General features: G+C 37.7%; 1 protein-coding gene across 6 annotated transcripts in view; it reads left to right on the top strand.

Annotated features, from left to right (window-relative positions):
• The first annotated feature begins 406 nt into the window (after nt 1-406).
• Nucleotides 407-25561, top strand: part of HIPK3 (homeodomain interacting protein kinase 3) — a 92006-nt gene continuing 66851 nt past the window's right edge. For 3 of the 6 annotated variants that reach the window (XM_042906515.1, XM_042906519.1, XM_042906518.1), the window contains exon 1: nt 407-919. The gene's annotated coding sequence lies outside the window, so the exon portion shown is untranslated. The other 3 variants (XM_042906520.1, XM_042906517.1, XM_042906516.1) reach the window with 3 other exon arrangements.

Raw genomic sequence — 25561 nt, forward strand, 5'->3', positions numbered from 1 at the left:
GGCCTGTAAAATCCTGCTTCCTCATTTTAATCCTTTCTTCGGGTGGGTGGGTGGGGGTTAGGATCTTTTTTTAACTGTGTATTTTTGTCAAAGCGGGCCTAGTGCGAGGTTCAGAACGGCAGAGGGGGCGCTGACGGATGCTGCGGCGGCGGCGGCGGGCGGGCTGGCGGGAGGGAGCCCCAGGGAGCCCCGGGTCCGGTCCACGCCGGCCGCCAGGCGGGCTCGGAGCTACAAGGGCGCGGCTGCGGGCGGGCCCCGGGGAGGGGCTTCGCGGAGGCGCCGGGGCCGGAGGCTAGCGGGGCCGCCCGGGCTCGGCGCGCAGCGCGGCCCGGCGGGCGGTGGCGCTGCGGAGGCGGCGGCCGAGGCCGGCGGGCGCGGAGGAGGGGCCCGAGACTGGGGCGGCCAGCGGCAGCTGCCTCCGTGACGACTGTCGGCAGCGCGGCGGCCTGAGGAGACCGAGCTGCGGGCCCCGGCGTCGCCGCGTCTCCTGGCTGTCTCCTTCTCCTCCTCTCGCGGCAGGGGCGTCAGGAATGGGCCCCCGCCGCCGCGGGCCCCGCACCCCGCGCCGCCCGTAGGCCCCAGCAGTCGGAGGCCGGCCGGCCGGCCTCTCGCCACCCCTCGCCCCAGCCCTGCGGTCCCCACCCCAAATCCCCGGGAAGGAAGATGAGGGAGACGGGCCCGGCGCTCAGCAGCCAGAGCAGCAGTAGCAGCAGCAGCGGTCGGGGGAGGGTGTTTCGCCGTTTCCTCTCAGCCGCCAGGACAAGATGGCAGCGGCCGCGGAGAGGGGCTGAGCCCGGGCTGGGTGGTGCCGCCTGCTGAAGCGCCTGGCTCCCTGTCCCCGGCACGGCCCCGCACCCCACCCCGGACATGCTCAGGGCTGCGGCCGCCCGAAGAGGGGAGAGCGCAGGCCTCTAGGAAGGTAAGGGAACAGGGCGAGGGGCGCCCCCACCCCAGGGTGGGGGGAGCAGCTCCTCTCGCGGGGCCTCCGGGCCCCCGGCTGGACTCCGGCCGGGCCCTACACCGCTGCAGAGGCCCGCAGCCGTCGCGCGCCCTGCATCCCCGACCGCCTCCCCTGCGCTCCGGTGCTCTGCGTTTCCGCCCCGGCCCCCGCCGAGCGGCGAGTCCGGGGGCCGCCTGGGGCTCGAGGCCGCCGGACGCGGGGGCCGCGCGTGCCTGGTGCGCGCGGTGGCGCAGCCTCCGGGAAGCCGCGCCGGGGCCGGGCTGGGCGGCCCCGGCCTTTCCTCTGCCAGGGTTGCGCAACCGCTCTTCCCAGCAACCGAAGTTTTGTTTAGTCCCACAGGGGGCCTCTTTCCCCACCGCAACCCTAGGCCGTAACTACGGAGACCTCTTGTCTTTCATTAAGGGGAACAAACACAAACACGCGCACGCACGCACGCAACTTGAGCGCCCCAGCCGATGGCTGCGTCCCTGGCTTTGTGGCCCAGTCACCAGCGTCGCCGAGCGGCCGGTTTAGAGGGTGTCAACTCAGGAGACGTGAGTGCGTGTGATTGTTGGGGAGGAGAAATGTGACCCGCCGCTCCGCGTCCCCTGCCGCGGCCGGAGGAAGGCGTGGCGGCCGCGCGACGGGGCTGTTGCCGGCTTCTCTCGTTACGGTGGCGGCCGCCCGCTTCCCTTCGCGAACTCGCGGAAAGACTTCGGATGGGAATGTCTGTTTTCCTGTCGGAAGAGAGACGGCTGTTTTAAAATGGTATGTGGCTCTCAGCTAAGCCTGTTGCCCAATCTTATCTCGGCTTGAGGAATTGCGCGAAAGGGTGTGTGCGTAAATTACCTTGGACCTGTTACAGAGTAGTCATAACACGTTCAGTCCTTGAACTGTGTTTTCACAACCTCTTGCTGCCCTGTTAGAATTGATTTTTCCACCTGTCAGGTCGCTGCTTCTAATTATAAGGAGCTTCTATTAGCAAGAGTGAAGTTTTTCAGATTATCGGTCCAGTTTACAGGGAAAGCTCGTGGTTGGTTCTATTGTCGACTTTGTTAGATTGTCTCCCTGGTACTGGGCCGGGAAAGTTAGCTGGTTCACCAGCCTGGGGTTGCTTGTGCTTCTGTGTACCTTCTAGTAGTTTGGAGATCGGTTGATTCTCCCCCGCCTCCCCCGTCCCTCCCGTTTTAGGTATTTGCTTGGAAGTACTTCTGTGGCGTGGAATTACTTAATGTTCACATCATTTCACTTTATTTCAAAGTTTTAATTTCTTGGTGCCTTAATTTTTAAGAGGTACCCCTTTTGATAAAATTTTTGATGAAAACTTTTGAGCTGGATCGGTGGGCTTTGTTACCCAGCTAAAACATTTTAATCCTACATTCTCATTTAATTTTTCAGAAGCTGGGCAGGCCTCACCATATGTTTGATAAGTCTAGATTCTGCTTATGTTTGCAAGTGCAGTGCTAATTTTATACAGTGAGCCATGATAAGGTTTTGATAGGTCATGATTAAACTTAGTATTTAAGTAAACAAAATAAGGCTGACCTTTAAAAAGTAGTTTTTATAGTTTTATTGGTTACATGCCACTGAACAGTAATTGAAGTGTAACCAACCAAATAAAGTACTTTTTAAAATAAGGTTTTCTTGGTATATTTATGGGCCCATTCATAAAGTGTAGACAACTCTTATTTACAAAATATAATGCTCAACCTGTTTGAGGTTTATTCTTCTTTTATTTTTGAAACTACTTTTAATTTGTGTTAAGGTGGAGGGATGCTGAAATATTTTAGAATTTGGACATTTCATTGAGGGTTTTTTTTTTTGTTTTTTTTTTTGCACTTATCATAAAATTAAATAATTTAATTTGGACCTGAATTTTTTTTTTTTCTACTTTAGGGAATATATTTTCTAAAAAAGACTTTTTTTTTTTTTTTTTTTTTTTTTTTTTGTGGAGAGCCTTAGATTAAAACTATGTTTTAAAAAGGTAAGATGAGCTTGAAATCTAGAACAGAACCAGTCATTAAATGTTTCAAATTTATATTTGGACATTGCTGACTACAGTAGCTAAACACATATTAGGCAAGCAGATCATAACATGGTGAGCCAGTCTTAGTTTATTGTCATAATACCTTTTCCATTGAACTAGTCATTATCTTGCTTATAAACCAGTCATTGGCTTCTGGGCATGGAGTTTTAGAGTCACATAAAAATGGACAGTTTTTATGAGATAATTCTTCTTGTAAACATGCTTGAAAAGAAGCTTCAGATCATACTGTTTTAATTTTTTGGATGTCCTGTCATGGAGCACCATAAAATAAGGTGCAAATTACAGAGGTTAGGCTGCTGTAGCCAGTATGGCAGGGCACTTAAGTATTTGTTTATTGCAAAATTTTGAAAGCCTTTTTTTTCCCCCCTTGCAACTTAAAATAGCAACAGCTGTCAAATGAGCTTTTTGATTGAGCTTTTGTTTTAAATATTTGATAAATGAACACTGAAGGTATGTATAGGTAGGGGAAAAATATAAATTTCAGAATGCTGGAAAACTGTTTCCTAAACCTGTTTCACATGCATTGAATGGAATACTGGGTTGCATGTTATTTTCCATTTGAGTGTTAGAATGACTTATTTTGGTAACTTGAAGTTAGATTTCTATGTTCTCTGCGGCAGTTCGCCGAAGGTGGTCATATGGTACGTTAGAATTGTGTCATTGGTAGTTAAAAGGCATGAATAATGTAGTTTCCATTGCATTCCATTTATGTTTGAGTTTAGAGATAAAGATGTCTTTGCAATATTTGGATTTAAGTGTGTTCTAAAGAACTTTAAAGTTTTCGGTATTTAAAATATCCCTCCAGAGTTATTCTTGTCTCTCAACTATTAGAGGACACAGAGTAACTTGCTATATGATTATATTGTTGCTGCCAAAAGAAATGTTCATGTAAAAATTTCTGGGTTTGCTGCTGTCCTAATTTTCTAATGTCTGAAGTTGAGACTTAAAGTGTGGTATGTTTAACTTGGAAGTTATTTGTGAGACAAACTGCTAGAATTTCGTTAACGTGGAGGAGTCTGTCAGTAAGTTTTATTACTTTTTAAAGGTGTCCCTGACCCACACCCCGCTCAGACAACTTGCTGAAAACTTTGTTTAGGTAGTCCTTTCTATATAATACAAATGTAAGTCTAAAGGAATTATTTTAAATGTCGTTACTAGTTCTGGGTCCAGCTGCTTAAAAAACAACTTGATTAGTATCTTCAAGCACTTAACAGAAGTTGAATAGGGATACATGTTTGGAGTGGAAGTTTTGAATCCATGTCGATTTTCAGGGTAGCCAGAGGACTTATGTGGCTGACCTAAGGAAATACAGCCTATTTTTTTGGTTGAATTAAGAGTGATTTGGGGAAGGAAAAAAAAAAGTGATTTAGAGAGAAACGATATTAGTTTGCTGCTTCTGTAGCTTTGTCATAACTGTTTTTTTGGATCTTATCTTAATCACTGTTAGGACCAAGCTAGAATAGATATTTGGAAGGTATGTGTTACAAATTTTACCTAAATGTTTGTCATATTAGACCTTGACCTATTTGGCAGATCAGGCTGCTCTCCTCTGTTGATACTTGGGCCATATGTCATTACACAAAAGGCAACATATTGTCTGGATTCTGAGCACACATTGTTATGCCGGGGAGCTAGAGGCTCTTAGGACTTGGGTTTGTGTGGAAATTAAAAAAAAAAATAACTGGTCGAGTATTGGAAATACTGTATTTTTAGGGTGGTATTTGTGGTTTGATGACAGTTAAGTCAGTAAACTGATTTATTTTCTCTTTTGTATTTTGTATTGAATGCCAAGTTTGTACTTTAGAAAGCTATCTTTTTCCAACAGAAAATCTTTGAACTGAAACAAGCCAAGGACACTATGTTTTACCTTCAGTATATTTTGTTACTTTGACCCAAACAATATCTTCAGTTTTCTAAAACAGAATCTTTCCTTGCTGGGGAAGAGTGAATGGGAGGGAAGGTAGTGGGCAGGTAAGGTAGGGGAAGCTGGGCCCTAGTTGGAGGAAGAGGCTCATTTAATTAAATTTCTGAAACTTAGAAATCTGTTTTGACTTAAATGTTCAAGTTGCTAGAGATCAGAGTTCACTTAGTTATGAAATCAGTGAAATATGGGGTAGCTTGGGGGAAAGATTAGGAATATACGGTGGCACCTGTTAAAAGATCGGATTTATGAAATAATACCTGTTTATCATCCTTGACTGGTTTTTAAAACCCACTCCCTGCCCTTACCTTCCTTTCTTTTTGTCTTTTGTCTTTTCAATCCAAAGGACTTTGCTTAATGTAGAATTTAGGAAAGATAAACGTTCTGTACAGTTACAAAAATTTTACATTATATGCCTAATTTGAAACCAGAAGTGTGAAGAGCATAGAACATATTAATTGCTATTAAAATGAGTTTGATTTATAGGAATAACTTTTTTTTTTTTTTTTTTTTTTTTTTTTTTTTTAGTTTTTAGAGATACTTGAAAATAAAACTAAGGTGCATATAATAAATGAATGGAGGTTTTTCAAGTTGAATTAAAACCCGACTTCTCTGCTGTCACTCAGTCCATGTTTACTTTCTGAGATTAACATCTCTTCTTTTAAAGATTAGATTTCCAGATGTACTTTTCATTTTTTTTTTTTTTTTTGTTGCAGTGTCTTTTTTTTCCCTTAAAAAGATCATACCTAAAAGAAATGGAGATTTAGAGAAGAATAATAAAGAGAAATACAGTAGTTTGTACCTTTGAGCTGTACTTTAGGTAAGGATCGAAATTGTGAAAGGCTAATTCTTGGTCACATTGTAAATAAAGGATTGTCAGAGGTAGTCAGATAATTTTTTTATTTTTATTTTACGTAATCATTCATGCTGGAGCATCTTTTCTAATTTGAAAAAAATGTTTAGATTTGATAGATTTTTGAAGTAATTAGATGAACAGAATGAGTCATTACCTCCACCTTTAGAATTGTGTAGTTTTTATAAATTACATTTGATTGCATATGGCTTACCAAGAACGTTGCCTTTAAAATTTGATAGAAACTATAAAACTTGGCTGCATATGACTAGCCAGTTACTGTTTACCATGGTTTGACTTATGATTTCTTGACTTTACTATGGTGTAAACACATGTGTATACACATTTGTGTACTTGGAATTTTGAATTTTGATCTTTTTCCAAGCTAGCAACATGGGGTCTGATACTCTTCCTGTAATGCTGGGCAGAGGCAGTCGCAGCTCCCAGACAGCTGACAATCATGAGGGTCAACAGTGATATACTTAAAACCATTCTGCACCACGACAACTATTCTGTTTTTCACTTTCACTATTCAGTACATTACTTGAGATATTCAACACTTTATTATAAAATAGGCTTTGTGTTAGATGATTTTGCCCAAGTGTAGGCTAATGTGTTTGAGTATGTTTAAGGTGGACGAGGCTAAGCTATGATGTTTGGTAGGTTAGGTGTATTAAATGCATTTTCTACTTGGTATTTTCAGTTTATGATGGGTTTATCGGGATGTGATCCCGTTTTAAGTTGGAGATCTGTATTCCATTTTAGAAATTGAAAAATAAAAGCATATGACTTACTAAAAATGTTTATGTTAATGTCAGTTCTTTAGCTTCCCTCTACTTTGTTGTGTATTATTCATAAATTAAATACAGTATCTTAGCATTTTTAAAAAATATGAAATAGTAAGCTTTGAAACATTTGCAGAAAAAACTTGGTTAGAAAATGTTTCATACCCTGTAAAGTGGTTATTTAAAGGGCTTAAAGATATCATTTGTGTATATTTTGACTGAGTGCTATCTGTTTAATAATACAACAAGAGCCTTGTAGGTTTGGTAAACTATACGACTTTAGATATATAATGTACAGTTTTAAATAGTTAATAAGTTAGATAGAGTGATAACATATTGAAAATTGAACCTGACTTTCTAGAGACATTTCTTCTAAGGTATGATTTAAATTAATACTTTGGAGGGCTTTAAATATGTAATTTGTGATAACTTATATTAAGATTAAATAGCATAAAGTGGCAAAATCATAATGAAAAGTGCTGGTTATGTGCTATATAGTTTATAGCTATGATGTTACATTTCACTACCTTCTCAAATCCATGTTTTGGACCAATTCGTAATCAGTTTCAGTGGCGGCAGTACAAGTATCTCTGCAGTATATTAACTGTAGTTTTGTGTTTTAAGTTAGATAAGAATAGTATTGGGTTCAAAAATATTAGGTTTTTAATCTGGTTACTATGCTTAAAATATTTTTTTGTAGCTGGATCACAGATACCACAAATAAATGAAATTTTGTGTCAGGTAAAACAGTGATAAAATATGTGAGTGAAAACTGTTTTATCTGGTATATATTTGCGTGTCCACTAAGTGCAGGATACTGTGCTATGAATGAAGAGAGGGAGACATGGTTCCTGCTTTGAGCAAATAGTAGGTGAAATTAGCCTACTACTGTACATGTTCTTTTATATTTGTGCGTATGTATGTGAGCTGGAGAACACTGCCTGAGAAAAATGATACACGTATAGCATGTTCAAGTTTTTTTTTTTTTTTTTAAGACTGTTTATTTAATAAATAAATGATATTTAAAATGATCAGGAATGGTTTAGCTTCTGAAAGTTGCATATTAATACTTGCCATCCTTGTAGTGTTGAAAGCTGAAAAAGTCACTTGAACATATGAAAAAGATTCTATGAATTTAATTTTTGTTACAAGCTTTTCTGTCAAGTCTAACAAGTTTAGTAGTCTCACGGTTTTATAGAAATAGGTTGTATGTTAATTTAAATCAAGTGGAAGTTCATATTTCTTAGATATGGTTAATTCAGTTCTCTTTTTCTCATGGTTTTTCCTTTTGGACATGCACAGTTCTTGCATTGCTTGAGAAAATTCTAATAGGTTTGCTTTGCTAACTGTATTATCACCTTCTAAATTTGGAATTCAGAGCTCTCCAAACCTCATTCCTATGCCAACTGGAAAGAAAATAGAAGGTGAAAACCAGGGTGTAGATAGAATTCCATTTTAAGGTACTTTTAAGAATATTGAAGTTGCTAGTTGTATCTTATTTGAAGTCACTATGCAGAAGGGGTATTACTTGTTCTTAATTTATGTAAATCAAAAGTATATATAACTTGGGGTCCTTGAAGCCAAGTCATGCAAAAAGGACAAGTATTTTATTACATTGCCCCATTATAATTGTATATGATACAGTCTTAATGAAATTTGACAATTTTGTGCGATCTTGATATTTTATACCTGTGAATTTAAAATTGAACTCTGTGTGGAAACTCACTTAGGTTGTTAGGGACTATAACATAATTGGTTTGCCAATACTTTTGAGTAGAAAACAGTTGGAATGTTTGCCTTCTGAGTTGCCCTAAGCCCAGTGTGGCATTTCTGAAAGTATATCCAGTTGCTACTCTGTTACTTGTGAAATCTCTCTTAAGTATCTCACATCTGAGGGTATATCTAGCTTGAAATTGTTTCTCATAATCTGACTGGAAGAAAATGCCTCAATTTATAACTTAGGAGGTAACCTAATACATTACATTTTGGGAAATTTTTACATTTCAAAATATGAAATAGTATCTGAACTGTTTCTTCAGGTCAGAGACCATGTCTTAAAAGTTTTTATATCCCTTAAACTGCATAATAGACATTGGGGAATCAAACATATAATTATTATAAAAGTAATCAAATACAGGCATGTGCTGCTTTACCTATATCCTTTAATCAAGGTAGCATCTTTACTGAACAGCTTTACAGGTACCTGCCCACACACTTTGCTTCTCAAAACCCTACTCTACCCCTCACTTCTTTTTTTTTTTTTTTTTAATTTTAAAAAATATTTAATTTTGAGACACACACACACACACACACACACACACACAGTGAGCAGGGGAGGGGTAGAGAGAGAGGGAGACACAGAATCTGAAGCAGGCTCCAGGCTCCGAGCTGTCGGCACAGAGCCTGACATGGAGCTCCAACCCACAAACCTCCAAATCATGACCTGAGCTGAAGTTGGATGCTTAACTGACTGAGCCACCCAGGTGCCCCAACCCCTCACTTCTTGAATTCTAGCAGATGAGTCTATTTCCTGCATAGAGGTCAATAGGTATGAACTTCCTCCAGATTTCCAATCCTCTACCTCTGGATATAACTTCTACTAGTACACCCTATAGATTTTCACCACTCTCTGAAGGACTGAAATATCTGCTTCCCTCCAAGATTCCTGCCTGTTGTCTATTGTGGATTTCATCTGGAAATGTTTTTTTTCAGCATCTTGAGCCTGTCCAATAACTTCAAGCCTCCTCTTCCCCCCTTTCTTGGGCCTTTCTTCTTCAGCCTTTAAAAATGTTCAGATATCTGAGATCTTTTTTTTTTTTTAATGTTTTATTTATTTATTTTGGGGAAGGGGGCAGAGAAAGAGGGAGAGAGAGAATCCCAAGCAGCCTCTGAGCTGTCAATGCAGAGCCCGACGTGAGGGCTTGATTTCACGAACTGTGAGATCAAAACCTGAGCTGACATTAAGAGTTGGATGCTCAGCCGACTGGGCCACGCAGGCATCTCTCAGATACCTGAGATCTAAAGCAGCCATCTTTTATTTTGCACTTTTTTTTTTTTTTTAAGTTTACTTATTTATTTTGAAAGAAAGAACGGGTGGGGGAGTGGCATAGAGAGAGGGAGGACAGAGGATCAGAAGCGGTTTCTGCACTGACAGCAGATAGCCCGATGAGGGGCTCAAACTCATGAACTGCAAGATCATGACTTGACCCCAAGTCAGACACTTAACCAACTGAGCCACCCAGGTGCCCCATAAAGCAGCCATCTTTCAATTGTGCCTCCTCAGATGTGGACCTGGCTTCCTTTTTATTTCTTCCAGACTTCTTAAATGTGTACTTTACCCTCTGTTTGCTTTTGTATTCACTTCTTAGCCCTGGGCAGTATAGTTCTGTCCATGCCACTCTAGTGAAATTACTTCTGCTAAGCTCTCCACTAGTTTCTTTTATTCACAATCTATGTATTCCTCCAGGTGATTGCATCCATAGTATACCCTACTTAATTCCGAGCTTTCAGCTCATCTTTTGAACTAGTGAGGTCCATATTCCCCCCACAGCTAGCTCAGATTGAATTATCTTATTTCAAAATTTGTTTCTTTTTCTGTATTTCCTCTTTGTTATCTTCACTCATTTCTATTGCAGTTTATGTTGAAACTTTAAATCTTAAAATATTTATTTCTGGTGGATACATTAAAAAAAACCTAACAAAATCTGCACGTTGTAAAACAAAATTTAGTAGTAGTTATCAAGTTTCCTTTTTGGAAATCCATACTAAGAAAATTGGGAATGTAAAAAAACTATTTATATGAAAATATTCATCACAACTTTGTATAATATAGTGAACAAATTGGGAAAAAAAGCAGTTCAACAAATTATAGTATGCACACATGGCAGAATATTATGCTGCTATTCAAAATATCCTAGATAGAACAAATTGGCATACCAAGTTATACATGTACCATGATTGGAAACATATGATAAAACATACCCTGGAATGACTAGAAGGAAATAGGTTCGTTTTACTGAATATTTTGTAATTTGTAGTAACTGAATAATTTAAAAATGATTTTTATACAGAAATTTCACCTCTTCCTGGAGTGAACAGTGTGTATGTTTTCATGATTTTAAGGCAAAATATATTAAATTTCATGTATTAGTCTTGTCTACCCATATTCTAGCAGTCTTATTCCAGGTAATGGTAATGGTGTAGTGATCATTTTTACCCTTTCAATTTGCAGGGTCTCTATGAACCAATAACATTTTTTAGATGTTTTTTTGTTTACTTTGAGAGAGCGAGAGAGCGCTTGCACAGGTGTGTGCATACATGGGCTGGGGAGGGGCAGAGATAGGGAGAGAGAGAACCCCAAGCAAGCTCCGCGCTATCAGCACAGAAAGGCAGAGCCTGACATGGGGCTCCATTTCATGGCTGTGAGATCATGACCTGAGCCAAATCAAGAGTCGGTTGCTTAACCGACTGAGCCTCTCTTGGCACCTCTTAAGTTTTAACATTGTTATAAAATAACTGTTTTGGCAAATTCATCATGTATAGTTGATATGTGATCATTACTTTTATGTTTGAGATTCTATCTAACTTCTTATGCAAAAGCCTGAAAAATGATACAAAGTCACTTTTGGCCAGTAAGAGATTTATAGTTATTATCTAAAAATAAATTTCTCATCGTAAACTGTTAACTGTTGTGTGGCCATTTTTAGTCATGATTTAACATACTTTTTCTTTATTTTATCCCATGATATCAATAGTTGGCCTTAATTTTGAACTTAAAATGTGTTAGCTGTCACTTACTTAGGCATCTTCAAATGGAATTAAAGTTTTGTAATCACCTTTTTTATCTTTCTAATATGTTGATGGCATTTAAAAAGTTTCTTCAGCTAGATCTGAATATATTTTTCTTATATTTGTAATTCCGATACATAAATTTTGTAATATCATGTATGGTAGTGTGGCTTTTTACACTAATGTGAAAATTTTTTTTTTCAGTGTTTATGTGGGGCTTGTAGTAGACAAATATTTTTGTCACCCTTGTTAATTCCATATAAATCTACAGTTTCAGTGCAAAGCTTATTACAAGCAACCTGATAATGTGTCATTTTATTTATTTTTAGTTTATTTTTAATTTTTTAAATGTTTTTATTTTTGAAAGAGAGAGACAGACACAGTAAGTGTGGGGGAGGGGCAGAGAGAGAGGGAGACACAGAATCTGAAGCAGGCTCCAGGCTCTGAGCTGTCAGCACAGAGCCTGACGTGGGACTCGAACCCATGAACTGCAAGATCATGACCTGAGCCGCAGTCGGATGCTTAACCAACTGAGCCACCCAGGCGCCCCTATTTTTTATATTTTTTGATTGTACACCTGTTCGAGCAGAGAGTGGGGAGGAAGAGAGAGGGGAGAGAGGATCCTAAGCAGGCTCTGTAGTATCAGCAGAGTCTGATGTGGGGCTTGAAATCATGAACCATGAGATCATCATGACCTTAGCTGGAGTTGGATACTTACCCAACTGAGCTCCCTAGCCCGTACCCCCCAACCCCTGCCAATTTTATTTTTAGGAATCTCTGTGCTCAATATAGGGCTCGAACTCACAACCCTGAGATCAAGAGTCACATGCTTTACCAACTGAGCCAGCCACGTGCCCCAGCAGTGTGTGTGTCATTTAAAAAAGTTAATGATTAGAGTTAGAACCAAACATAAGCAGTTCTAATAGATTTCTAAGAATTCAGTGTCCTTTCTTTGAGAGTACTCTTTTGAGCAGCAGCTTGTTTTCTTTCCTCCTTAGGTCTTTATGAATTTACATTGTTCTTTAGTTTCTTTCTGAGGTTCTTGGGGAGACTTGTTATAAATCTCTGCCTTGTCCCCTTCCTCACATTTGTCATGAGAATGAAGAGGTATTTATTTTTCTTAACATATTTTCATTTCTGTTCCTTCTATTGTTTCTGATGAGATACCATAGTTTCCTGAAGCACAGGATTTCCTGAAGCCATTGTGAGACACCCCAGTTCACAAGATATATATGACAGTTAAAATTTGAAACTTAAAAAATAGTGTTTCCATATTAGAAAGGTTTTGAAGGTACTTCACAAAATTTCTACAAAAGGACATATAAAGTGGCATATCGGGCCATTAAAATATGAGTACGGAGAGAACATAATTGTAGGGAAAAAAACCTAACAACTTTGAATTTAGGAGTGTAGGTCACCTTAGGGCCATGTAGGATCTTAAAGGAATATGGAAAGAACAAGTAGTTGACTTTTTTGTCCCAGTTTATTGTTTCAAGCCCTAAAACGTTCATAAATATTTTTCAAAACTAAAAGTACTATAATCAAGCTTATGCTGCTGTAAATATTTGTCTTTTCAGCTTTTACAAATACAAAACTGTTATTTGTGTGGGTGGCGGGGGGAGCAGCTACAATTCTCTCTTCACGGGTGTTTAGATTTTAATTCTTGTGATATATGTTACTCTGGAGTGATAGTTCTCTTTCAGTTATGAGTACAAAATGAAAATGTCAAAGTTGTTTATTTAGGATAGCCTGTAATTTTGAGAAGTTTTGTAGAACAGGTCCTCTGATTCTATAAATGTTCATTTAGAACTTTGAATCATTTCTTACAAAAATTTTATCACCTGAATTTTTCCTTTATAATGCTTTGTCAGCAATGGACATTTGATCAAATTATTAATCTAGGATTCAGCTTCCTCTGTTGATTTGAGTTGTTTTAGAGATACATTAGGTTAGGAGGTATTCTGGTAAGGATCATTGGACTTTTGTTTTTTTTAGTCTTTAATATTTCATACTCCTCTTTGCCTAAAAGTTAGTTACATAGATTTTTTTTCTTTTTTATACAAAACGTAAAATTTTGTGGTAGTTATTTTGGACAGATTTCCTATAAAATATAAAGGGGGCACTTGGGTGGTTCATTCAGTTAAGCATCTGACTTCAGCTCAGGTCATGGTCTCACGGTTCGTGGGTTCAAGCCCTGTGTCGGGTGCTGTGCTGACAGCCAGGAGCCTTGAGCCTGCTTCAGATTCTGTGTCTCCCTCTTTGTCTGTCCCTCCCCTGCTCGTGTTCTATCTCTCTCTTTCTCAAAATGAATAAACATTAAAAAAAAAATTAATTCATTTGGCTTTCTATTGAGGGAGTTGTTCATAACCCAAAGTTATAGAGCTGTTTACTTTTTCTAGCAATCCATCATGCAGGTATTGATACATATTGAATGACCAATTTGAATAAAAGTTTTCAGGGTGCCTGGGTGGCTCAGTTGATTGAGTGTCAGCCTTTGGCTCAGGTCAGGGTCTCCCAGTTCGTGGGTTTGAGCCCTGCATCAGGGTGTATGCTGACAGTGCAGAGCCTGCTTTGGATTCTCTCCCTCTCTTTCTGCCCCTCCTCTGCTCACACCCTCTCAGTTAAAGAAAAAAAAAAAAAAGAAAGAAATATTAAAATAAAATAAATAAAAATTTTCTTTGTACTAAAGTTTTATAAACTAGATTTGCATTGTTAGTCTTAAAGTTTTCTTCAAGGAAGGGAGTGCTTCAGGTGAACTTTTTATCTTTGGTCAATTTTTCTTTTTTTGAAAAAATTTTTAAATGTTTATTATTGACAGACAGAGACAGAGCATGAGCATGGGAGGCACAGAGAGAGGAGACACAGAATCCGAAGCAGGATCCAGGCTCTGAGCTGTCAGCACAGAGCCGGACGCGGGGCTTGAACTCACAAACCGTGGGATCATGACCTGAGCCAAAGTCTGACGCTTAACCGACTGAGCCACACAGGCGCCCCACTTTGGTCCATTTTTCTATCAGTATTTCATTTCTGTGTTTTTATGTTGTTTTATTTCTTAAAATTTAACTTAAAAAGTTTTTTTAAAGTAAGTTTTATACCTAACGTGGGGCTTGAACTCAAGACCGCGAGATCAAGAGTCCCGTGCTCTGCTGACTGAACCAGCCAAGCACCTCCAGGGTCTGATTTTAGATAGCTTAAAAAAATGTAGAGAATTATATGCTTTAGTAAGCATTGTCCTTAAGTATTCTTTTAATTAACTCTTTTTTCAGCTTTTCTAAAGTAAAGGTTGGGGGGCCGGGCGTGTATTGCAGGGTGATTTCTAGCAGCTTTGAAATGTCCAACAGGTCATTTTCTGTTCCAAAAGTTGGAATGTTTTGCTAAGTCAGATGAAGCTTGTTATTTAACATGCTGATTTGTGTTATAGTCAACACATTCTCTAGATGCTTTGTTCACAATACTGCTGGAAAATACCCAAGACTTTAGTGTTTTCAGATAAATGTTTTGTAGGCACCTCAGATAGCAAGTTTATTTTATGAAGCTTTACATTAGGGGAAGTTCATTTATGTGAACATATTTCTTATGTGAAATGTTTTAGCGTAAGTAATTTCCTGGGCAGAATACTGGTAAAATAACCTGTTAATGATACAGGTATTTAAAATACTGATATTTATTAAATGACCAATGAAGAGAGTTAAACTCATTTACTATTCACATTGAACACTTAATTTCTGGTGTATTTATCTATTGTTTTCCAGTTGGACATGTTATTTTGTCTTTTATAAATACACTCTTTAAACAGTAATTGAGAAATGAAACCGTGTGACTAGAAACTACTTTTTATTGTCTGAATATTGCTAGTTAATGTGGTTCTATTTTCTAATTCCTATTGTAGAGCCTTGTATAGACTAGTACTAGGATTCTCTGTCTTTTCAAGAATAAGAAGCCCTTTTTGTCAAATTAATTGGAGCACATAGTGAAATTCTACTTTTAGTCTCCATTGAAGAAATTACATAATGACCAAGAGCTCCAGAAACTACTGTGAATTAAGTAATACTTTTAAATGAAAAGATTTCTTCTCATTGCTTATGAATACTTTTTTTTTTTTTTTTTTTTTTTTTTTTAATGTTGGCTGATGATCCCAGGGACTCATTGTGTATCTGATGATTCTAGATTTTAGGTGATCTGGGTCATGTCTAAAATACTCAAAAAGTACATTCCCAAATGAGTAACCCTTGAAGAGCAGCCTTGTGCAAGAAAAACACTTATTTTATGCCTGTCATTCATATTCTTTTTTTTCTGTTTAACTTACCACTTAACAAAAATTCAGACCTACAAAAAATTACAATAGTACAAAGAATTCTTACGTATCTTTCGCCTAGATTCTTCAGATATTAATATTTTATTCCATTTGTATTTACTTTTTTCTCTCTATATGTATCTGTATTTTTTCCTGAACTTTGTGAGTTGTAGTCATGATATCTTGTTACCCCTAATATATGTATATTTTTCGCCCCTAATGTTTTTCCTAAAAGCAAAGACTATTCATTTTTTTTTTAATGTTTATTTATTTTTTGAGAGAGAGTAGGGGAGGGACAAAGAGAGAGGGGGACATAGAATCCAAAGCTGGCTCCAGGTTCTGAGCTGTCAGCACAGAACCGGAAGTGGGGCTCAAACTCACAAGCTGTGAGATCATGACCTAAGCCAAAGTCAGATACTTAACCAACTGAGCCACCCAGGTGCCCCGACTATTCAGTTTTTATGTCTCTTTAGTTTTCTGTAATCTGAAAAGTTTCTTAGTCTCGTGTTATTTTCTGACATCGACATTTTTGTAGAATGCTGCCAGTTATTTTGAAGAATGGCCCTGTTTGGATTTGTTTTCTTGTGCTTAGAAATATCATAGTAAAATGTATTCCTCTTAGAACATTCATATCAGGAGGCACATGATAGGTGCCATTACTACAGATTTTAACATTGATCACTTAATTAAGGTGGCACCTGCTGATTTCTTTCCTTTGATTAGTATGTATGCCATCGAAGCTTTCCTTTGATTATTAGTATGCCATGGAAGCTGGCAGAAGATAGACTGTTCGGTCAGAGTTAAAGGACCTTCTTACTCATAGCAGTAGCAGTAGTCACTGTGTCAGTATTTGCCCTGCTTCCTCAACTGAATTCCCTACAGGGTGATGTGAACAGGGCAGCCAGGTAACTCCTGCACAAAAGCAGTTGCATTACAGGAGAGGAACTCTAGGCTTAGGAAACTTGAATCTTTCCTAAGGGGCAGGAAGCCTGCCTGACATTTGACCAAGAGGGAGTCATTATCTTTATTATACTGAACATTAAGCAACCTGCCCTTTGCCCTGGAGGAAGACACTATACTATCTCTACCTTCCAGGGATGTTCAGGGATATAGAAATATCCTTTGAAAAGATACTCTGGAACATAGGCAGTGATGTTGCTTGCAAGACCAGGAGAAACATGAGAGACCACAGTGAATTGTCTCCCAACAGTAATATTCTGTTATCTTTAAAGCCTTCTCCCACTAGTTTTTGCATCTTTGCGTCTGTTGCATCTGTTGTTTCAATCAGTAATTATGATTGTTGCCAAATGGGGAATTTTATGAATTACTTTCCTCTCTTTCCTGACTTTCCCGAGTTCTTCACTCCTGCCTCCTGGGGTGGGAACTTCCTAAGTAAACTACCTACTTGCAGGCCTTTCTTTAAGAATATACATTTAGGGGAATTGGGCTACATCACAAGGCACCTCAAAATCATCATGTCTAAAATCCAACTTTTTCTCTCAATTTTCTTGTGTTGTTTTTTTTTTTTAATATTTTCTGTTATCACTTGGCTATCTTTTTTTTTTTAAATAAGTTTGTTTTATTTATTTGAGAGAGACAGAGACAGCGTGAGTGGGGGAGGGGCAGAGAGAGGGAGAGAGAAAATCCCAAGCAGGCTCTGTGCTGCTGGTGGAGGCTGATGTGGGTCTCGAACTCATGAAACCATGAGATCATGACCTGAGCCAAAATCAAGAGTGGGATGCTTAACCAACTGAGCCAACCAGGCACCCCGGCTATCAGTTTTTCAAGCCAGAAACATGGTTGTGTTTCTCCCCACTCCTCACTGAGCTTTGTGGTTCTTCCTCCTGGCTACCTATTGGTAATCCATACTCCATTTCATTCCTTGGTACTGTCTTTGCTGGGACTCTGATCAGCTGTTATCTGGACTATTAAGTAGTCTTTCAACTGTTGTTTCCGTTGTTTGTTTCTGTCCACTTCATCCTTTAGAACTTTGCCTGAGTGATCTTTCTAAAATACAAATATGATTATGTCGCTTTTCTATTTAAAACCCTTTAGAGGCATCCCATCCCCTATAGCTCCTTAACAAGGAACACAAGGTTCTTCATGATCGGTGCTCTTTTTTTTTTATAGTTGTCTTTCTTCTCAAGGATCGTTGTTTTCTCCAGCAACCTACTCCCCTGGCAAGTTATGTTCTAGTGTGGAGGTTAGTGAACTTTTTTAAAGGGCTAGATGGCAAATAGTTTAGTTTTTCAAGCTGTGTATGGTCTCTGCTACAAATTTTTTTTTTTTTCAAACAGCCTTTAAAAAGTAAAAACCATTCTTACTACGTGGACCATACAAAACAGGCTGGGTTGGATTTGGCCAAGCATAATTTGTGGTCCTTTTCTCTAGCCAAGTAAAGCTAATATGTCATATTTTCATTAGTCTTTGACTTGGTATATGCTATTGATTTCTATCTCATGGAATAGTCTTTTCTACATAGGAGACTTCTTCCCATGATACTTCAAATTTTAGCTAATGCGGGAGTGGGGGGCGCCTGGGTGGCTCAGTTGATTAAGCATCCAACTCTTGATTTCTGCTCAGGTCATGAGATCAAGGTTTGTGAGATCTGAGATTGAGCCCTGTGTCTGGCTCAGTGCTCACAGCCAGGAGCCTGCTTGGGATTTTTTCCCCCCAGCCCCCCACCTCTGTTCCTCCCCTGTTCTTGCTCTCACAATATGTTTTCTCTTTCTCTCAAAATAAATAAATAAACTTAAAAAAATTAGTTCATAGGTTAATGTAGTGAATCCTTTTGTGCTCTTTCAGGGCATTCTTCAGTCATTTCTATTTTCTTTGCTACCTGCATATCTTGTACATCTTAGGTCACTGCCCTTGTTAGTGACGTAGTTATGTGGATACATGTGTTTCCCTTTTGCTAGAAGCAGCTCTTCAATGAGAAAACATGTTTTCTTCATTGCTATGTCTTTCTGCTCCTAAATGGCTTTACTTGATTTGAATTGAAAGAAAAATTGGGGGGAAAAAAAAAAAAAAAAAGGACTGAAATCGGATATGGCTATTGAATATGCTAATACAATATATCTAAAATGGTTATTTATATTTTTTCTTTAAAAAATACATTCAGTTGAAGAGATTATTCTCTGGTAGATTTTTTTCCCTCTTCATTTAAACATTAACGTGGGGGTGCCTGGGTGGCTCAGTCAGTTAAGCGGCCGACTTCAGCTCAGGTCATGATCTCACGGTCCGTGAGTTCGAGCCCCGCGTCAGGCTCTGTGCTGACAGCTCAGAGCCTGGAGCCTGTTTCAGATTCTGTGTCTCCCTCTCTCTGACCCTCCCCCGTTCATGCTCTGTCTCTCTCTGTCTCAAAAATAAATAAACGTTAAAAAAAAATTAAAAAAAAAACATTAATGTAAATTTAGGCTGTGAAAGTATAGGGAGTAACATAATCAACTCTATACAGTTGCCATCCTGGGTGCAAAATAAAAGTCACATAGTTGAAGTCTCTCCTTTTTCCTTTCTTCCTGGCACGTTTATCATTTCCGTGGGTGTTTTTATACTTTGACCACATAATTAATATATCTAAAGATTTATTTATTTTTGAGAGAGAGTGCCAGCGGGGAAGGGGCAGAGAGAGAGAGAGAGGGAGACAAAAGAAGCAGGCTCTGTGCTGACAGCAGCGAGCTTGATGCAGGGCTTGAACTCATGAGCCGTGAGATCATGACCTGAGCCGAAATCAGACACTCAACCGACTAAGCCACCCAAGTGTCCCATGAAATTAATATATCTAAATACAGTATAGATTTGTCTGTTATTAGTTTTTTCACATATGATAGTGTACTTCTGCAACTTGTTTTTTGTGGAGATTTATCCATGTTCATATATGTATTTTCAGTGAATTCATTTTGCTGCACATCATTAATTCTAACATACACGATTTCTCCCACATTTTAACATCTTCGAAATTGTGATACATCTTAAAATCAGTGATGTCACATTCTTATAATTGTTGTTTTCTCTTTATTTGTGGTATATAAATATATGATTATTGTGGTATAGGCCACCATTGTATTTTGTGCATTTTAGGAAAAAGCCACACTTTATTCTTTTCTGACAATCGGGTTTTTTCAAAATTTTGCTATAAATATACAGAACAGCAGTGAACATTAATTTACCTGTGGGTTTTTAAAAATTTTTTAAATTTTAAATTTTTAATTTTTTTGTACCTATGTGAGTTTCTGTAGGCAGGATGTATACCTGGAAGAATTGCTAGATTATGGACTATGTCCATTTTCAGCTTTGCTCCCTAAAGTGATTGTACTTCTTTACCTTCTGTTGACCTACAACTTTTTAACATTGGGTATTGTCCTCCTTTTTGTCAGTCTGATGGGTATAAAATGGCATCTTACTCTAGTTCTAATGAGTGTTTTCCTTATTACTAATGGGGCTGAAAATTTTTTAATAAGTCTTTTGGCATGCATTTCCTTACCTGTGAATTGCTTGTATATATTTTTTATCCACTTTTCTACTGAATTTTGCCAAACACAATATGATTTCTTCAGATCTTTTGTTAGTTACATGTGTTGCCAGTATCTTCTCTGTTTCTATGGCTTATCTTTGTGTTATCATTGAATAAATACATACAAATTTTAAATTTTAGTAAAGTCAGCTTTTCCCATCTTTTCCTCGTTGTGTCTTTTCTTTGTTTAAAAAAAAAACCTTTTCAGAGGTTTGTGATTTGTTAAAAACATAACATTAATTTTAAACTGAAAGGTATAAAAATACAAACCTCTAGGCTGACCATGGTGTATTTTGTGTTGTAAGACATTTATAGATGCAGAGGTTTGTTTTTTTTTTCTTCCCCCTTTAATGTTCTTTAGAATTGAAAGGTAGAAATATCTATAGTTGGTGGAGGTTTTCCCCCTCTTTACATTTATCCTCTTGAAAATTCTAGCACTTCAGTTGGAGAATAGTTAGAGCATGTGGGTGTGAAACTGTTTAAATGTAATGAGGGACAAACACAGCAATGTAAACTTCTCATAATAAGTTCACAGGGGTCATTATATGTTAAAAACTTGGAAAATAACTAACTGGAGGTTTTTTTAAAAAATAATAAAGCAGTGAAGATCCTCTTTGTTTTTGGATGGGGTAGGGTGAGGTGGGTAGCCATTCCAAAATGAAGCATATGGGTTACCTATTCAGTCCATACAAAATATAAAGGAGTTTATAAACTGTTTTACCTTTGAAGTTTGTACCTATTAAAGAAAAAAAGGCCGGAGTGTGGGGCGCCTGGCTTGCTCAGTCAGTGGAGTATGTGGCTCTTGATCTTGGGTTTGTGAGTTCAAGCCCTACTTTGGGTGTAGAGACATTACTTAAAGAAAAACATCTTTAAAAAAGGCAGGAGTGATTAAATTCAGGTAAATTAACTTAATTTTTTAAAAAATAGCACCCAAAATTTGAACTTACAAGTGCAAATAATTTATAAAAGAGTTTTCCGTTGGATTAAATTAGTAGTTTTTTTCTTTTTCTTCCACAAAATATGATGTATTTCTTTGAAGCTGTCCTAAAAAACACTGATAGATTCATCTATATTTTATTGTCACAAACTAAAGTTTAGGTACTAATGAAGGAAGCTAAACTTTTTTTCTTTTGCTTCAAGTAATTGAATCTTTAAACTTCAAACTTGTAACTGAGAATAGGCTAATTGTAGTAAGATATAAGTATGGTAAAGGTAGAATTAAAATAATATTAAAACATTATTTGATAGTATTCACAGTGGATTTAGTTGTAAGATGTTTAAAGAGTGAATTTGATACAACTTTCATAGATTACTAACTCATTTATCATTTGAAAAATAAGTTGAAATTAGGCCAGTTAGTAGAAATTTAAACTTCAGCTCAAATTGTACAGCTTTTATTTAAAGGTTTTCATTCGTGGTATCACCATAAGTATTTCATGGGCTGTTACATGATTTTTTTGAGAGGACATACAACAAATTCATGTTAATATAATAAAATATTGTGGTTATGAGAGGTTTCAAAATAAAGTGGTCAAAATGCCATTGCAGTAACAAATTGTTTAATTCATGGCTTTAATCAATCACTGTGTCATTAAAATAGTGTAATACTTGTTTTTAGTATTCTTTTCTGTATTTAATACCTTATCTTTCAGTTTTAAAGCTCTTAAGAAAAATGTCCCTTAATCCCCTCTATGAAATGTTGACAGATTTTCAGTTGAAGCATATTTTCTAGGTATACTTATTTTCTAGGTATATTCATGAAAGCAAAATCTTTATGGGTAAACCAAGTTGGAAAAATCTATTATTTACATGAAACTAGATTATAGACAATATTGCTACATGAAGACTTCATTCTATCTCCTTTGATCTCTTTGTCAGACTTTGTGAACTCAAGGCACAGACATTTGTACAAAACTTTGAGTTATAATACAACTTACGTTTGCTGTATCTTAGAAAAAAAGTAAGTTTGAAAAGATGTGTGGCGCTAACACAGCTTTAGGTTTTATTCATTTAACTCTTTTCTAGACTTTGAACAGCGTAATTCCTCTTTGGCCCACTAGCTGAGTGAATTAGGTTGACCCTGTTATTTTCAAAAAGGCATTCTGCAGGGTTGAAAGTCATTATATTGATGCACAGAGCTCCTTTCTTGGAATGGCTTACTTTCTGATTTGCACATAAAAATGTTTTGGTAAAGACCGCCTTCCCTAAAGTGCTTTTACTTCTCTGAAAAAGTTTTGCTTTTGAATACTACCTCCTCTAAAGTGTTTCACTTCTTCTAACTTCATCATACCTGAAAGTGTGTGAGGAAAAGGATTGAGAGCCACTATTCAGATTTAGAATTTTGGATTCTTTTACTGCTAAGCATCTTTAAAAATGCCTTTTGTGTTACATAAGAGAAGTGTTAATTTTGAATGTATTGCACTAGAAGGAGAGGAACTAGAATTTAGCAAAGGATATTGGGAATTTGTGTGGTGGGAGATAGATAATCACAAAGAGATGGTAGGTCAGAGGAAGAGATCGATAGTATTTTGAGGACAGAATGTGAAGTGCCGTTTTGATGTACCCAGGTCAGATCTTGAGGCTTAATTGAGATGAGGGAGAGAAAGAGGGCCAGAAGAAACGTTTGGATCCCAGTAAAGACCAGAATAGGCTGGCGATCTGGTGTAGTAGGGACTGCTTGTGTGGGGTGGGGGGATGGTGGTAGTGGTGGTGTTTTCTTTGGTTTTTAGCATGCGCAATGATTTTTACATAGCGCTTTTCAGTCTTTTTGCCTCTGGTGCTGATCATAGCTGCTGGAAGGCAGTTATAATCTGTAATGTATGTTTGGTAATTTGACTGAAAACATCATTCTCTTAGTGAACTAGGTACTACTCTAACAGTGTAGAACATACCATTACTGTTTTCATGTAGGATAATCCTCCCGACTCTGTTAGCTTTGATGCCATTAGGTTAAAGGTGCTTTGGTACATTTTACTGACAAAACAGTCTTAACTGTATTTTTCATTTCCTGTTCCATTTGTCTCCTTTTAAAGAGTTTGGTAATAAGTTCAATTTTGAAAGTGAACTTCACTTGTATCTACCTTATTTTAATACGTATCCTAGAAAGAGTTGATAGGTATGTTCAGAAAAGAACTCTGAAAGCAGGGTTTTTATGTAAACAGAATCAAAGGTTTACTTTGATCTAGTGTACTATTTGCTTATTTCCAGTTCAGTGAAAATATTCCCTAAGGTAACTTGCATTGAGGTGACTTCTTTTTTGTTGGTTGTTGTATTTTTTTTTTTTTTTTTGATTGTGGAATAGTAGCTACAAATTTAATGCTTTGGTCTCTTATCCCTGTTTATTATGAGATAATTTTTTAGTGCCCTGAGCTTCTCTTTAAGTAAAAAAAAAAAAAAAAAAGAAATTCTTCTTAAAAGACTTTCATTTTATTTGTTATTTTCATTTATTGTTGTTCATCTTTAGAAATACTGTTCTTTTGCATACTTATGTTTTAAATTGAAACTTGATGCTTTTAGTAATGTAATAATTTCTGTACTTTCCACTGATGGTCTGAAAGACCTGGGGATTATTCAGTAGTCATTTGGGAATGTCCAGCTAATAATGTGGGTTTCTATAGAGTTTTAAGTGTAATGTTTAATATTTGTCAAGAACTCAAATGAAAAAATAGAAAGCTCATTTGTTATAGCTATGGATGACATCAAGCTCTAGGTGTTAGTACAGCTAGGCCTGATGAATTAGATTTAAAAATAGAGATTTGAAAACCACAATGAAATACCACCTCACATCCATTAAGATGGCTATTATAAAAAAGAAAAAAAAATAGGTGTTGTTGAGGATATAGAGAAGTTGGAACCTTTGTGCACTACTGGTTGGAATTTGAATGGTACAGCTGCTCTGGAAAATATAGTGATTCCTCAAATTAAAAATAGAATTATTATATAATCAGGAATTCCACTTGTGGGTATATACACAGAAGATTTGAAAGTAGAGTCTTGAAATTTGTACATCCGTGTTCATAGTAGCATTATTCACGATAGTCAAAAGGAGGAAGCACCCCAAATATCTTTTTTTTTTTTAAGATTTTATTTTTAAGTAATCTCTACCCCCAATGTGGGACTTGAACTCACAACCCCAAGATCAAGTGTTGCATGCTCCACTGGCTGAGCCAGGCAGGCACCCACCCCCCAATATCTTTCGATGGCTGAATGAATAAACAAAATATGACATATACATACAATGGAATATTACTTAGTCTTAAAAAGGAGGGGAATTCTGACACTGCTACGTGGATGAACCTTGAATACATTATGCTAAGTGAAGTAAGTCAGTCGTAAGAGCAAATACTGTACAATTTCATATATATGGTACCTAGAGTAGTTAAATTCATACAGAGCATAGAATGGTGGTGGTTGCCAGGGGCTGGGGCAGGGGACATTGGACAGTTGTTTAATGGGTAGAGTTTCAGTTTTGGAAGAGGAGAAAAGTTCTGGAGATGGATGCTAATGATTGTTGCACAACAGTGTGAATATATTTAATGCCATTGAACTGCACACTTAAAAATGATAAATTTTGTGTTTTGCATATTTTATCATAATTTTTTTTAAAAAGAAGTACATTTAAAAATTGAGATTTGCACAAGTAAGAGAAAGTTGAGTGAAGAGAATGTAAAGGCATCATTGCGTTTACTCAAATCTATTTGTGCTGTCACATACATTTTGAAGAAGAACCCAGTTACCTATGGGCTTTGTATAAGTTTGGCAGAATTGTTCAGAATTTTAATATTGGCTAATAAATTGAATGTAAGATAGTAAAGTATTTCTGTTTTTGCTTCCTCCCTTTTCAGAAAGCCTGAAAAGGGAAAAAAGTAGAAAACCTGGTTAGTGGTGGTCAGACAGACTCAGGTTTGTGGGTGTCAATGTTGGTTACATTGCTGTTTTGGTAATTGTAAAAGGATGTGAAAAATTTGGATACAATTCAGATGGGTCTTAAAGTCTTTTAGAGGGTTGGAAAAATAAGGCCCTATTAAAGTACCTGAGATTATTAAGCTTGAGGAATGGAAGCTTAATGGTTGCTCTCACAGGAGTCTTCACCATTCTCTGAGTGATATATTATAGGCAGCCCCAGCTCACAAAGGGGTAGTGTTACAAAACTTCATTTCTTAGTTGATAAGAACAAATGACAAAGTCATAAATAATAAAGCTACAGAGGTATAATGTAATTTGAATTGCAGTGAAAATAATAGGTAATAATAGTATTGTACTGAGTCTGTGTTTTAGACTCCATGGACTTAAGCAGCTCCTGTACTCTCCTTACTTACTGTACTGTATAAAATCCATAAACTTCAAGTATAAGATACTCTTATCAGACCATGAGTTTTATCTGATAGAGGATTGGGAGAAGAAAAGACTTAATACCTGGA

The sequence above is a fragment of the Panthera leo genome, chromosome D1 (assembly GCF_018350215.1).
Source record: "Panthera leo isolate Ple1 chromosome D1, P.leo_Ple1_pat1.1, whole genome shotgun sequence".
In the NCBI taxonomy this organism is placed as follows: Eukaryota; Metazoa; Chordata; class Mammalia; order Carnivora; family Felidae; genus Panthera; species Panthera leo.